This window comes from Hyperolius riggenbachi, chromosome 1 (assembly GCF_040937935.1).
Source record: "Hyperolius riggenbachi isolate aHypRig1 chromosome 1, aHypRig1.pri, whole genome shotgun sequence".
Taxonomy (NCBI): Eukaryota; Metazoa; Chordata; class Amphibia; order Anura; family Hyperoliidae; genus Hyperolius; species Hyperolius riggenbachi.
Genome location: NC_090646.1, coordinates 578,913,782 through 578,930,070, shown reverse-complemented (window position 1 = coordinate 578,930,070; position 16,289 = coordinate 578,913,782). Strand labels below are relative to the sequence as shown.

General features: G+C 40.8%; 1 protein-coding gene across 4 annotated transcripts in view; it reads left to right on the top strand.

Annotated features, from left to right (window-relative positions):
• MSH3 (mutS homolog 3) overlaps window positions 1–16,289 on the top strand; it is a 246,423-nt gene that overhangs the window by 43,406 nt on the left and 186,728 nt on the right. The window lies entirely within an intron of this gene.

Sequence of the window (16,289 nt, the reverse complement as noted above, 5' to 3'; positions counted from 1 at the left end):
TGCGCCAGTCCTCCACGATCCTCCGTTCCCCCGCCGTCAGCTAGTTAAAGGGCCACTATGATGGACAATTTTACATTTTTAAATAATGGTCCATGTGTATACTTCAAAAATGCACATATGTTCCAGAATCAAATGTACTATAATTCCTATGTTGTTTCATATAATGTCCTATAATTCCTGTTCCTATGCTTTTTGGCACTTACAGTAGGTTGTAAATATGTGACAGGTTTTTGACTAGTTCATCTCATGGGGGATTTTTGGCATTTTCTTTATTTTAAAAGTCATTTACTGATTGGCAGTTGCTGAGTTTAACTGACAAAATAGTGTGCAAATGAGTAGGGTGACTGGAATCTTTGTATATAGTGCCTCTGTAGGGAGTGCTTTTGTAAAGAAAAAAAGGAAATGCTGAGATTACCCCATGAGTAGATTGACTAGTCTAAAACCTCAGATTTTACTGCTTGTAAGTGTCAATGACTTACTACAAATGACAATGATGTAGGGAAAGGTCATTTATAGTGCATGATAATCTGTGAGACATTTACTTCTGCTAAGTATGTGTAAACATGTATTTTACATTTTGTGGTGGTGGTCCTTTAAGCAAAGCCTTTATGCTAAGATTTTACAGTATATTTGCCACATCACATTAGGTCCGGTTCACAATGGCATTGAAAACGGTCCATTTAGTTTGGCTAACAGAGGTGAATGGGTCCTGTTATCCATTGGGCACGGACCCCAAGTTTGGGGGAGCTGCGATAACGATGGACGTGCCTCATTGACCGCGGAATGGAGGGGCACGGATGATAAACTCATACCGTTTTAAAAACTGATCTGTTCCTCCGATCAGTTTTACATCGGTGCAGTGTGAACTGGGCCTTAGTCTATTCTTGTGGAGACGCCCTTACACAGGTTAACAAGCACGTAATGCATTTTTCTCTCCTTTTGTTTCCAAACAATTTTACAGTTGAGTGCAGCTCTGCATTCAGCTACGGTATATTATACCTTTATTAATGTTCCATAGGACTGTACATTCTCAGTTGTGCTCTAAAGGTAATCTTTCTCCTCATTCATCCTTGCAATGACACCTCTGTTGTGGAAATGCCACTAGCATTAGACGCATGCTTCTGTCCACTCAGTGTGAATGGGATCTTAGGCTCTAAAAACCTCCACTTTCCAAATTAGTTTTGATTTGAAACTATTATTTATGTTGGTGGAAAATACAGCTAAAAAACACATGCATTGGAATTGTTCGGTGTATGAGCTTTAGGGGGCGCTGTAATACAACAAACTTTTATGAATGCATACATGGCTCTGTAGCCACACATTGTTTCCTTTGCTTATCAAGGTAAATTAAGGAACTACTTCTACTTCAGACAAAAGCTAGCCATACGCTGCTCAATATTTTTTTCCCCTTAACCACTTAACGACCAGCCAACGCCGATAGGCGGCGGCTGGTCCTTTGTGGATTTCCATGGAAACGGTCTCTCGTTCGAGTGGCCGTTTCCTGTCCGTACACGGCGGGGGGCTCCGTGAACAGCCTGCGAGCCTCCGATCGCGGCTCGCAGGCTAATTGTAAACACCCAGGGAAGAAATCCCCGTTGTTTACATCGTACGGCGCTGCTGCAACAGCAGGAGGAGATCGGCGATCCCCTACCTCTTATTGGCCGGGGATCGCCGGCATCTGATAGGCTAAAGCCTATCTGAGGCGTTACAGGACAGATTGCTGTCCTGTACTGCCCATAGTTAGAAGGGGAGGGAGGAAAGGAGAGGAAGGGCAGGATATCGCTGCGGAGGGGGGGCTTTGAGGAGCCCCCCCCCGCTACACCAAAATAGCCGGCGGCGATCACACCCCCCCCCAGCAGGACATCCTACTAGTGGGGGAAAAAGGGGGAAGTCTGATCGCCCTGCCTGCCACCCGATCTGTGCTGGGCGCTGAGGAGCCCACCCAGCACAGATCATAAGAAAATCCTGTGGTCCTTAAGTGGTTAAAGCGGTTTAAAACCCTGACATAATATTCTAAAAAACATGTTTCCCTACTTTTTATATGACATACGGTTATCTTATTTGCATTTGTGCACAAGTATTATTATTCATTTACTGCATTTCACATGCTGATTGTCTGTAAAGAAGAGGGGGGGGGGGGGGGAAGAAGGAGGGGGGGGAAAAGGGAAAGAAAAAAAGAAAAGTGGGAAAAAAAATTGTTAAAAAAAATTAGAAATCTGAATGTGGAGAGATTTGATCAGATCCCTCAGATCATATTATGATCTGAGAGGGATCTTTCTTTTGATCACATCAACCAACATATGGCCAACTTTTAGCACGCCGTCCACTTTATTTGATTGACATCTCTAGCAGATCACTTTGATCAAATCTGCTAGTGTTCTGTTGAATCTCACAAGCTAATTGATGGGCAATAATGTTCATCAGTTCAGCGCTGGTAGTGGATGCTGGATATCTGTGTCCATATAGTATCGATCGGTACAAAGATAATGGATAGGAAGTTGTTAATTCCCGGTGAGATTTCTGCTGATTATTCAGATAGTTGTACAAAGTGCTGAAGTGATCACTGCCCCCGACTGATATGCAGTCAGGAAGTAATTTATGGGGCTGCCATCACAGAGTAGTTGGCCATCTTAAATAGCTGTAACAATTGAGAAAGTGACAGGTTCTCATATGTGTGTTACAGGGCTTTGGAGTCTGAGCAATTTTGGGTACCTGGAGTCGGTGGTTTCAATAAACTGAGTAGTTGGAGTCAGATGATTTTTGTACCAAATCCTTTGTAACAATTAGACTAAGGAGCCAGACGATCTTTGTACCGACTCCACAGCCCTGGTGTGTTACACATCTTAGCCAGCGTATGATAATGTGAAATTGACGTGGTAGATCTAAGTCTCCATTTTAGTTACATTTGAAACTCGGTATTTCTTCTATGCTCTAAAAGATATACAGCATATAACATACTACCACAAAAAAATGTTAGCAGAACAGCATTCAGTTAAACACAACACTTTCTTCTTCAGTGGAAAGCTTCCTGCCTTTACCGAAGAGATGATAAACTTATATTTTGTTTACATTCATTTGTCTGCTACAATACGCAACCAGCAGCAGCCTGCTAAAACTTAGCTGCACTCATGGTAAACCCAGATGGAGCTGAGAAGCAATCACTAGAAAGATTTTAAAATATAAATACAGCAGCTATGCAATTGCAGCTTTCAGAGCAGATAAACTGTACTTTGGGAACTTGTCACTTGTAAATGGACAATAATACTTGTGCATGAAAGCAAACTTAACTGTAGAGATAATAAGAAAACACATTTTTATTGACTATTATGTCAGAGTTTAATACTGCTTCAACTATACAGGGCCTGATTTGGTTTAGTTTATCTATATTTCCACTTCTTCAGGGGACTTCGGTGTCTGCAGCCTTTACAGAATTTACTCTAGCTCTGAGGTTGCCAGTCTGATGGAACTTCTGCCCACAGCCCTGGATAAACACACTGTCAGGCCTGGAACCCACTGAAAACCGCAAACGCAAAACGCAACCGCTAGCGTTTTGTCTGAGCGGTTTGCAAGCGGATTCATGCGCGTTTTTGGTCGTGTTTTGCAACATTGTATTTTTTTCCCCAGCGGGTGCCTAGCGGTTTGCGTTTTGCGTTTTTATCCTGATTGGTCCTGTGAATTATTTTTCATTTTGTTACAGTGTGCTGAACCGCAAAACGCTAGCAAAACCGCTCAGTTTAGGTTTTGCTGAGCGTTTCCGCTAGCGGTTCAATACTTTACATTGAAGAGCTAACGCTCCCAAAATGCTGCACGTCCTGCGTTTGCGTTTCTGAGAAACGCAAACGCTCCTGTGGAAGTTGCCCCATCCATTAACATTAGCCCAGCGTTTTGGCAAACTGCTAGCGTATCGCAGTGCTGCCAAAAGCGCTCCTGTGGGTTCCAGCCCTCAAGGCTGAGCCACACTGCTGAGTGCTTTGCAGATGGCCTGTTTGGAAAAAGCACTCCCATTGATTTGTATTAAAATCACAGCAAAATTTCAGTAAAATAGCTTTTTTTTTTTTGTTTTTGTTTTTTTTTGTGATCACTTTTTTTTCTGAGTTTTTTATTTTTTTCTTATGCAAGTCAATGGGAGTGCTTTTTAAAAATAATGCAAATGTAGCGTGGATGGATTGCAAAGCGCTTAGCAGTGTGGCTCAGCGGCCCCACACGATACAATAAAATGATCCAATTTTACAGCAGTTCGATAAAAATGATCGGATTTCCTGAAAACTCCAAAGCTTTTTTTTTTTATTCGAGCAAGAAATCTGATCAGATTTCCCATTTTTATTTGATAAAAGTCGATCGGGAGTGGTGGATTTTTCTGATCAATTTTTATAAAAATTGAATGGTGTGTGTGTGGTGAATTGCCAATCTTACTAATATTATAAATGTGAAAGTTTGGATGTTTGTTACTCAATCGCGCAACAATGGCTCAACGGATTTAAATGAAATTTGGCACACATTATGTACATTACCTGGAAAAACATATAGGATACTTTTTATCCCCATAACCAAAAAGTGGGCGGAGACAAATACAAATTTCACCGGGAATATGTAAACTGCAGCCATTCTTACACTGTTAATGGCAGGGTTCTCAAACTTTGCACATTTGGTCACCGGGTGACTGGGATTAATATTCAGAAAAGTGGGTGGAGCCTACAAAAGCCAATCAAAATTTACCTATTGATTTTCAAGGGGAGTATTTCATTGCTGCCATTCTTGCACTGTTAATGGCACAAGCCTCATACCTGGTACAGTTGGTCATTGGGTGATTGGGGTTCAAATTCAGAAAAGGGGGTGGAGCCACACACAGCCAATCAGGTTTGTTTCATTTCAATTCAAATTATTGATGCCAAAGACCGCAAATCTCACACACTAGGTCATTGAGTAATTGTGTGTTAGGGTTAGAAAAAGTGGTTTATTAATATATACACCCAAGAAATTTTCTCAGCTTTCAATCTTTTTTTTCATAATTGTGAAAAAATTTATGTGTGTGTGTGTGGTGCACTGGTCAGATTTTTGAAATGTTACAATCAGTCAGATGGCTCCAATTTTAAGTGCCATAGCTCCACTTTTAAGTGCCAAAATTGCTCTCAAAAACTTTTTTTTTTTTTAATTAATTTTTTTTTTTGTGTGTGAAAATTCTGTTTATTGAAATTTTTCAGATTAACAAAAAAAAACATGAGCATAACAGTAACAGCCTGTCCTCCCTCATACGCAGGTGAGGAGGCAGGGAAACCACAAGAAGGAATGCAGAAATACCTTTTACACGTCACATGCGTTACAATAAGAATGTCGTCTTAAAGGACCAAAGTAGTACACGATTCAAATAAATAGACCACTCTCTACATTAGACCAGACAAATCAAGGAAAGTATACCTCTTTGGCTAGATAGGCATATGTTTTAAATACTAGCTTTACCCTTTCCTAAAAAGAAAGATGGTTTATTATAACAAGGGTGCATTGACAAAGAAGTGTAGAACTAATCCCAAATAGTCAACCCCCTTCCCATTATGCAGTGTCTTTGTTGGAGGTCCAGGGTCCCCACACCTTTTCGAATTTAGCTGGACACCCCCTTGCTATATAGGCAGCCTTGTACAAATGGAGGGAGTTATTTATCAATTTCTTCCAATATTGGCATGTTGGAGGGGCCAGTTGTTTCCAGTGAAGTACAATTGCTTTCCTGTAGTAGAACAGTTAGGCCTATCAAGTGTCGTTGAGATCTAGAGGAGGCAAGTGTATGATTTTTGAGCATTTTTAAATCAGTATTGGGCCCCTGGCCTTCTGCTAAGGGCAGCATCACAAGGAAAGAGGGACCACTACCATGGACACTTGCACTCTGCACTTCAGCACAGGAGCTAAAGTGCAGGTATTATATGAAAATGGAGGGTGCATTCACACATGCAATTTTGATTGGCCAAAGTCTGGCTAATTTCACCACTTCCATGTGGTATGGGGGCCAAGAGATATTGACTACTGTGAACACATTGTGTAGGGAACTCTTCTACTACAGGAAGTGGTAAAATTGGCCTACCATTGGCCAATAAAAATTGGATGTGTATGCACCCTCAGATATACCACAAAGAACAATTCATGAAAAAAATTGAAGGGCGTACTTACAACCCTAAAGGACACTATTTGAAATGGTGCTGAACCCCCAATTTGGTTGTCCTGCTACTGTAATCTACACAGTCAGTGACTTGCTTTAGACTAGAGGCATAACTTTGTCACTATTCAATCACACTGTAGGGGACACCCTCATTTGCCTCTGTCTATCGGCCTATAGATCTTCTCTTAATCTATTAATTCATATATTATTCAGTTTACATAATTAAACTAAAAATGGTACAAAAACAACATATTCTTTACTAAAACTGAGAAATTGTACTGTTTTATGAAATATACAAGATTCTTTTGAATTTGGTTCCAGTGAGGGCTGGTTCACACTACAAGAGGTTTTTAAAGGGAATCTGAAGTGAAAATAAACTTATGAGATAATGACTTGTATATGTAATACAGCTAAGAAATAGACCATTACTAGCAAAGTAAAGAGTCTCATATTATTTCCAGTACAAGAAAAGTTAGCAGTATTGTCAGCCACAAAATCAAATTCCTTTTACCCACTGCTCTGTGTTTAATATGCAGCCTACAACCTGACCCTGCATTGCAAGCACTCCAATCGATTCAGAAATGTTTCTGCTGTAGTAAATCTTATCTTAGTCAGACTGGCTCTATTTGCCGACGAGAAGGAAGCTTGTCATCTCCCCTCCCACATTCCTTTTCCTCACTGATTGGCTGAGGGCAGTTCAGTGTGAAACTGAAATACGATCTATGCTGTGTTTACAAAGCAAGCTAGCTATGATAGTTTCTAGAAGAAAAAAAGGGAGGAAATGACATCAGGAATGGCTTCAGTCAGAGAGAAAGCAAGATGGCAGATGCCAGGAACAGAATTCTCTTTATTTACAAATTCACTGAAATCAAAACGTGGACAGTACAATACATCTGTTATGTAAGTAGAACAACATAGTACGGCTGACCATGCTGCTTTAAGAAACTTCAGTTATTATCTATGCAAAACAGCGTCTCTGAGCGCTCTGACCCAGTTTTAGTCAGACAGTGCTGTTTTCAGAAGCACTTACACATCAAAGAAACAGTGAAAAACTGCTTCGGGGCTTGTTCACACAGTGCGATTTGGCTTTTTTAAAGCGCTGGTGATTTAAAAACCACCTTAAAAGTGCTTCTGCAATGTTGCTCTATGTGAGTGTTCTCACATGAGCGAGGAGCTTTCTATCCAGTCGCAAATGCGGGTCCTGCACCATTTTCTGAGCGTTTGCGATTCAATAGAAAAGATAGGAAAATTGCTCAGTGCTTTTGAAAAGTGATTTCTTCATTGCATTTATGAATAAATGCACTGAATTTCTTAATTTCCGGGGGAAAAAGTTCACTTCCTGACGTCAGTACTACAGTACTACACAAAAGTGCTTACCTAAGCGCAAATCGCTCTGAAAGCACTTAGAAAAGTGCTTTCAAAATCACTCTATAAATCGTTCAGCGCTTGCGATGGCGATTTATAATGTGAACAAGGCCTCAGATAAGTTTTTACTGCAGGGAAGTTCAAAGGGTCAACTACAAATATGACAGAATGATGCATTGTTTATAACTGAAAATAAGAATGAGACTTTTTTTCCTTTGCTATTAGTGTTCTATTAATTATCGGTACGTCACATAAGTTTTTGGTTTTTTTTTTCGCTTCAGGGTCAGTTAAAGCACTAGTGATATGATAAACTCTTGCTAATGCAGTGCTATGGGGGATTTTTATAAAATCGCATCACTCAAGTGAGAACACACACATAGCATTACATTAGCAAGAGCGTTTATTTATAATCACAAGTGCTTAGAAAAAGCTCTGCTAGTGTGAACCAGCCCCAACTCTAATCACTCGCACACTATTTTGGCAGTTGGACTGAACAAGTGCTTTTGAAAATGAAGAGAATCCCCTATGAGATGAATTTAGTCCAAAATCTGTAAGATTTTTAATGTCTTCTGAAACAGACAGTGACATAGGAACAAGTAAGTTTTGCATTTTACTTTAGGACAAATTTATATTTTACATTTATGCATACAAATTGATTTTTACATTTTACAATATTTCATGTTAGTGGATCTTTCCATTGCTTACACTGATGAATGTCAAAGCAGCATGAAACTGCTGTCTGCAATCTGGATTATAGTTTTCTTACAAAATGTTGTAAGCAATACAAAGCAATAATGTGCTACAAACCAACTTTCCCCAGGATTGATTTGCATGTTCACTTAGAATCTTAAAGTAATACATTATGGGCGTGGCTTCTTCCTTTTGTGAAAGTAACTGCAAACGTAATAGATTTGAGGAAAACAGGATTTTACGTTATAAAAATAGGAAAGCATTTTCAAGACAAATCGTGCGTTGGTATACGGGAAAAGATCACCGCTCTACCTCCTCACCAAAAAGGTGCTGGAAACCGATGCAGCAAACATAGTATGGATAGAGTAGAGTCCGCACACTTTCAGGTTGAAGAGTCCTCAGAAGTTTTATTTATCAATACACAGGTACAGCTAAAACGGCTGACCTGTTTCGGACAACAGTCCTTACTCGTAGCCTAACAAAGACTGATATCTTTAGAAGACATATACAGTGGCTTGCAAAAGTATTCGCCCCCTTGTCATTTTCCACAATTTGTCACATTACTGCCACAAACATGAATACATTTTATGGGAATTCCGTGTGAAAAACCAATACAAAGTGGTGTACACGTGAAAAGTGGAACGAAAATCATACATGATTCCAAACATTTTTTTTTAAAATAACTGCAAAGTGGGGTGTGTGTAATTATTCAGCCCCCTTTGGTCTGAGTGCAGTCAGTTGCCCATAGACATTGCCTGATGAGTGCTAATGACTAAATAGAGTGCACCTGTGTGTAATCTAATGTCAGTACCAATACAGCTGCTCTGTGATGGCCTGAGAGGTTGTCTAAGAGAATATTGGGAGCAACAACACCATAAAGTCCAAAGAACACACCAGACAGGTCAGGGATAAAGTTATTGAGAAATTTAAAGCAGGCTTAGGCTACAAAAAGATTTCCAAAGCCTTGAACATCCCACGGAGCACTGTTCAAGCGATCATTCAGAAATGGAAGGAGTATGGCAAACTGTAAATCTACCAAGACAAGGCCGTCCACCTAAACTCACAGGCCGAACAAGGAGAGCGCTGATCAGAAATGCAGTCAAGAGGCCCATGGTGACTCTGGACGAGCTGCAGAGATCTACAGCTCAGGTGTGGGAATCTGTCAATAGGACAACTATTAGTCGTGCACTGCACAAAGTTGGCCATTATGGAAGACTGGCAAGAAGAAAGCCATTGTTAACAGAAAAGCATAAGAAGTCCCGTTTGCAGTTTGCCACAAGCCATGTGGGGGACACAGCAAACATGTGGAAGAAGGTGCTCTGGTCAGATGAGACCAAAATGGAACTTTTTGGCCAAAATGCAAAACGCTATGTGTGGCAGAAAACTAACACTGCACATCACTCTGAACACACCTTCCCCACTGTCAAATGTGGTGGCAGCATCATGTTCTGGGGGTGCTTCTCTTCAGCAGGGACAGGGAAGCTGGTCAGAGTTGATGGGAAGATGTATGGAGCCAAATACAGGGCAATCTTGGAAGAAAACCTCTTGGAGTCTGAATAAGACTTGAGACTGGGGCGGAGGTTCACCTTCCAGCAAGACAACGACCCTAAACATAAAGCCAGGGCAACAATGGAATGGTTTAAAGAGACTCTAAACTAAAATAATACATTGAGAGATATTTTACCCTACTCTCCCTCTAACGCTGAAAAAAATCCTGTGAGTTTAGTTGTGATGAATAACTTCCATGTTCTGGAGTGTGAATGTTCATCCCTAGAAGGAGCAGATCGAATTTGCACGGAAATCGGTCGAGTGGTCAGCGTTTGCGCATCGATTTCACAGCAGATTCGATCACAGTAATCGAATCTGCTGTCTATCGGCGGGGAATCAAGTAAGTGTATGGGCACCTTTAGCCATAGGCCCTGAACAAGCATGCAGATCCGGTGATCTGACTGGATTAGCCGTATGCTTGATTCAAGTGTATGATTTAGACACTAGATTTTTTTAAATTTGCTATGATTTAGACACTGCTGGAGCCAAAGAGATCAGCAGCATGCTAGGTAACTGGTATTGTTTATAAGAAACAAAATATGGCAGCCACCATATCACTCCCAGTTCAGGTGTACTTTAATGGCAGCCTGTATGGTGGCCTATACACTGCTTAAATGAAATTCTTTTATGTAGCACAGGAAGCATGGATACCTAGATGCCAAAAAAGAGGTGGTAAGCAGGTTTGTGTAACGCTCATAAAAGCTTGTGGCCACAAATATTACTGCTTGTGCATTGTGCAGTATTACAGGATTTCATGGAAAACAAAAGTTTGCCTCCTTTAAACAAAGTATTTGCGATTATTGAGATTGGAGTGAGCATATGATGTCTCCCACGATGCATCACTGCTGAATATGCAAATCGTCCTTTGTTGTCGCTGTAAGGTAACTGCACCTCCAATCAGCTGGAATACAATGATGTGTCAGCTTGTTAATATTACAGAGCTACGATAATCCAACATGCTTACAGACTGTTTCGGATTGGTTGATCGTCATTGGTGCATGGCATGGATTAATGTGGCTCTGTGGAGTAGGACTTGAAGCACCCAGAGTTACAGACTACCCAGCAAGCTCATGGTGACCCAGAACTCATTGGAGTGTGTATGAGGCTACAATGGTCCTAAAAGCAGCCTTACTAAAATGCCATGGAAAACAAAACTTTGCCTTCTTGAAACGGGTGCCGGTATTTGCGATTACACAGATTTCATGGAAGCAATGCAGTGACTGCCTTGGGGAGATTGGAGGACTTCTGTGGCAAGAACAAGGCAATTTTGTGCATCTTGCAATATGTTGCTACTTGTTTCAGAAACTATAAAGTGAATACGCTTTGTTTTTGTCTTTATTATACGCGTCTTTATCGGGAAGATTACTTTTTGAGTAGTTCTGAAGTGGGTGTATACTGAACTCTCATATGTGGGTTGGAGGATAATTAACTCGCTGAAATAAAAATATAGCCTGTTCTATGCCTTCATCTTCACTTGTTTGACAGCAAAAGTGCATGGCAACAGTTTCTAAAGTTTCGGGTTTTGTTATTAAATTGTAGTTATTTTTAGTGTACTTGAAATGTCAAAATATATCTTGGTGAGAATGTGTTTTAGAAATAAGGGAGAAGAATGCAGACAGCGAAAGGAAGCATTAACTTTTATCTAAAAAGCTGATCGTGATCAGGCAGTCAATGCTATACTCCGCTAGACTGCTAATGGTCATGCACCTAAATTACAAGTTTGCAGATATAGGCTGCCGTGGCATACCTCAACACTGTTCTATGCTCAAGAGATGCTAATCCGATCAGATCTGACAATAATGTCAAATGCCTGATCTGCTGCATTTTTGTTCAGGGTCTATGGCTAAAAGTATTAGGGGCAAAGGATCTGCAGGACAGCCAGGTAACTGGTATTGCTTAAAATAAAGGAAATAAATATGACAGCCTCCATATCCCTCCAACTTCAGGTTTCCTTTGATGTTAGACATGAGATAAATGTGCAACTAAAGAGGAACATTAACCAAGGATTGAACTTCATTCCAATCAGTAGCTGGTCCCCCCTTTCCCATGAGATATCTTTACCTTCTCTTGAATACAGTGGAAAGCGAAAGTTTGGGCAACCTTATTAAATTTTCATGTATTTTCCTGTATAAAATGCTGGTTGTTAAGATAAAAAATGTCAGTTAAATATATCATATAGGAGACACACACAGTGATATTTGAGAAGTGAAATTAAGTGTATTGGATTTACAGAAAGTGCGCAATAATTGTTTAAACACAATTAGACAGGTGCATAAATGTGGGCACTGTTGTCATTTTATTGATTCCAAAACCTTTAGAATTTAATTATTGAAACTCAAATTGGCTTGGTAAGCTCAGTGACCCCTGACCTACATACACAGGTGAATTTAATTATAAGACCGTATTTAAAGAGGAACTCCAGTGAAAATAATGTAATAAAAAAAGTGCTTCATTTTTTACAATAATTATGTATAAATGATTTAGTCAGGGTTTGCTCATTGTAAAATCTTTCCTCTCCCCGATTTACATTCTGACATTTATTACATGGTGACATTTTTACTGTGGGCAGGTTATGTAGCTGCTACTAGCTGTTTTGACTGTTAGAGACAGCTGTAAACAGCTAATTCCTGTCTGTGACCCTTGTTACATTGTAACAAACTGCCAAAAGTACCGCGGTACTCAGAGCTTCTTGTGGGAGGGGTTTCAGCACAAAATCAGTCATACAGCGCCCCCTGATGGTCTGTTTGTAAAAATCAATTTATTTCTCATGTAAAAGGGGGTAACAGCTACTGATTGGGATAAAGTTCAATTCTTGGTTGGAGTTTCTCTTTAAGGGGGTCAAGTGTAAGTTTCCCTCCTCTTTTAACTTTCTCTGACGAGTAGCAACATGCGGATCTCAAATGACCTGAAGATAAAGATTGTTCACCATCATGGTTTAGGGGAAGGATACAGAAAGCGGTCTCAGAGATTTCAGCTGTCTGTTTCCACAGTTAGGAACATACTGAGTAAATGGAAGACCACAGGATCAGTTCAAGTTAAGGCTTGAAGTGTTAGACCAAGAAAAATCTCGGATAAACCGAAGCAAGAACAGTCAGTCAACCCACAGACCAGCACCAAAGACCAACAACATCATCTTGCTGCAGATAGAATCACTGTGCATCGTTCAACCATTCGGTGCATTTCACACAAGGAGATGCCGTTTGTGAGGGTGATGCAGAGGAAACATTTTCTCCGCCCACAGCACAAACAGAGCCACTTAAGGTATGCTAAAGCACATTTGGACAAGCCATTTTCATGTTGGAATAAGGTGCTGTTCACTGATGAAACTAAATTTAGTTATTTGGGCATAACAATGGATGTTATGCATGGAGGAAAAACAACACAGCATTCCAAGAAAAACACCTGCTGTCTACAGTAAAAGATGGTGGTGGTTCCATCATGCTGTGGGGCTGTGTGGCCAGTGCTGGGACTGGGAATCTTGTCAAAGTTGAGGGACACATGGATTCCACTCAGTATCAGCAGATTTTGGAGACCAATGTCCAGGAATCAGTGACAAAGCTGAAGATGCGCAAGGGCTGGATCTTTCAGCAAGACAACGGCCCTAAACACTGCTCAAAATCCACTAAGGCATTCATGCAGAGGAACAAGTACAACGTTCTGGAATGGCCATCTCAGTCCCCAGACCTGAATATAATTCAAAATCTGTGGTGTGAGTTAGAGAGCTGTCCATGCTCGGAAGCCATCAAACCTGAATGAACTAGAGATGTTTTGTAAAGAGGAATGGTCCAAAATACCTTCAACCAGAATCCAGACAATCTTTGGAACCTACAGGAAGCATTTAGAAGCTGTAATTTCTGCAAAAGGAGGATCTACTAAATATTGATTTGATTTATTTTTGTTTAAACAATTATTGCAAATTTTCTGTAAATCCAATAAACTTCATTTCACTTCACTGTGTGTGTCGCCTATATGATATATTTATCTGACATTTTTTATTGTCACAACCAACGATTTATACAGGAAAATCATGAAAACAAGGTTGCCCAAACCTTCGCATCCCACTGTAGATGATCTGTATGGCAGATATTATGGTGGGAACTCCTCCCACAGTGTGATGTCATGACCAAGTTTCTGACAGTTTGCTGTCTGTGAACCTTGTTGCATTGTGGGAAATACAATTTTTCCAACTGCCAAGCAAGCAGTATCTCCCTCTGTGCATAGAACGCTCAATAAACGAACATTCCGTACAGATCACCTGACAGAACTAAAAAAGGTCACTACTAGTGCTAAATTTCAGAATATAAATCAGGAAGAGGAAAGAATTTTACAATAGGCAAAAAAAAAATTAAATTAAAAATAAAAGCTATATTATGTTTTTACTACAGTTTCTCTTCACAACTTGAAGTTAAATCCGTGATGACTTTATTGAATCCACTTTTATGATGCAAGACACTCGAGTGAGTTTTCCTCTTAATAAAATAGGTTGAGTGACTGAGATTAGATACCTGTATTTCTAATTAAAGCAATCCGTTTGCGTGTGAGATTGCTAAGATCCAATAATGCGTTTTCATTTCTGAGGGGTACCAGTAATTATGCCCCTGACATTTTCATCTGTTTTAATATTTACGAGAAGATGTTAAGTGCTAAATCAAAAGCAAACCCGTCTATAGAATAATAAATAATGGCTCCCTTTATATGTGTATTACCTTATTTTAGGAACTTTCTTCTTTTTGTATACCGTATATATTCTCTCTTCTGAATTTTTCCTTACCTGTAATGTAGATCTTTCTCATCCTGCAGATTATTTATTGTTGGTCTGAACAGGAAAGGTTCGGTGCCGCCCGTCTCTTATTAAACCTACTTCCTGCTTTTCTCTGATTTCCTGTTGATGAAAGGCATCTGTTTGGCAGTGATTGGCACCGGGCAGTACAATCAGCAATGGCTGCTAGCTTGTTACCCAGTTCTCTGACAAGCCTATTAAGCTCTGGCTTTCATTGTGTCCAGTTATTGTTGTTGGCTATCGTACATCAAGATCGAGGCTTCTGAAGTGTAACAAAGGTTTTGGCTTAAATGCAAGTTTTCATCTGCAATAATAGATTGCAAAAGGCTTTTCTACAGAATGGTAATATAAGCCTAAAAGCGGTTTGTGCTTTGGGTGATTTGGCGACATTATGGCCTAGAAATTGCTGTAGAAAGCATATCTGCATGCCCATCAGCTGAGAATCTCTTGTCATTTTGTGCTTTTGGCAATAAGCCAGCTGCTCCCTGCATCTCAGTAAACCAAGAAAACAGCCATGATTGCACCCAACAAGAAAGTTGACGTGCTTACAGGTCCATGTCCCCTGCCCTCTGGGGTTTGCAGTAAACTGGAAATCCATAAGATAACCCAGCACCATCAAATGTAATGTATTAAGTGCTTTTATTCCACTCTGGTCGGCGCTTTCTTGTGACGTATAGTTTTATGCGTACATTTTTTTACGCGTATTTGTATTGGGTGTTGGGGCTGTTGACTGTTTTTTTTATCACTTCTTGTTGACGGCTTGTCATTTTTTTTTTTTTTTTGCTTTTTATTGGTCGCTCTTTTTGACTTGGGGCTTCCTGATTGGTGGAGGCTGTCTTTTTGTGATTGGCTCATTGGTTTAGAGTCTGGTATTTAAAGAGCAGATGTGTGATTTAACTTGTCAGAGGCTTTGCTGGCTTGACAAAGTGAGGGCGTCCTCCCGAAACCTTGCTACTTTGATGCATTAGCCTCTTTCTTAACCACTTGCCGACCAGGGCTTTCTGCACTGATCGGTGCTACGTGGGCTCTCCAGCCCGCAGCACCGATCAGGAGTGAGCCTTGGCGATCAGACTACCCCCCTTTTTTCCCCACTAGGGGGATGTCCTGCTGGGGGGGTCTGATCGCCGCCGGCTTGCTGCGCTTTGCGGGGTGGGCTCTTCAAAGCCCCCTCCGCAGCGTTTTTGGCGATCCGTCCCTCCCTCTCCCTCCCCCTGTGAGCTGCGCAGGACGGATTTCCGTCCTGCGCATTGAAGGATAGGCTTCAGCCTATCATATGCCGGCGATCCCCGGCCAATCAGAGGCCGGGGATCGCCGATCTGCCTTACGGCGCTGCTGCACAGCAGCGCCGTATGATGTAAACAGCGGGGATTTCTTCCCCGCCTTTTTACATTTTGCTGGCGAGCCGCGATCGGCGGCTCTCCGGCTGTTCACGGAGACACCCTCCATGAACTGGCATGGAAAGGCCGCTCGATCGAGCGGCCGTTTCCATGGTAACCCGCAGACGACCAGTTTATGCCAATCGGCGTTAGCTGGTCGTCAAGAGGTTAATGCTGTACTCTGCCTTTATCTTTGATGCTTTGAAATTAGTGCCATACCTTTGATGGTGCTGGGTCATCTTCTGGATTTCTGAATAAACCAAGGAATGCATTACCCTTACTGCTTCCTAAATGGATAGGTAATTTTTTTTATCTTAAAGCGGGATTAAACTCTATGTATGATAAATAATAATAAAAAAAATAGATTTGGCACCCTCACAATAAA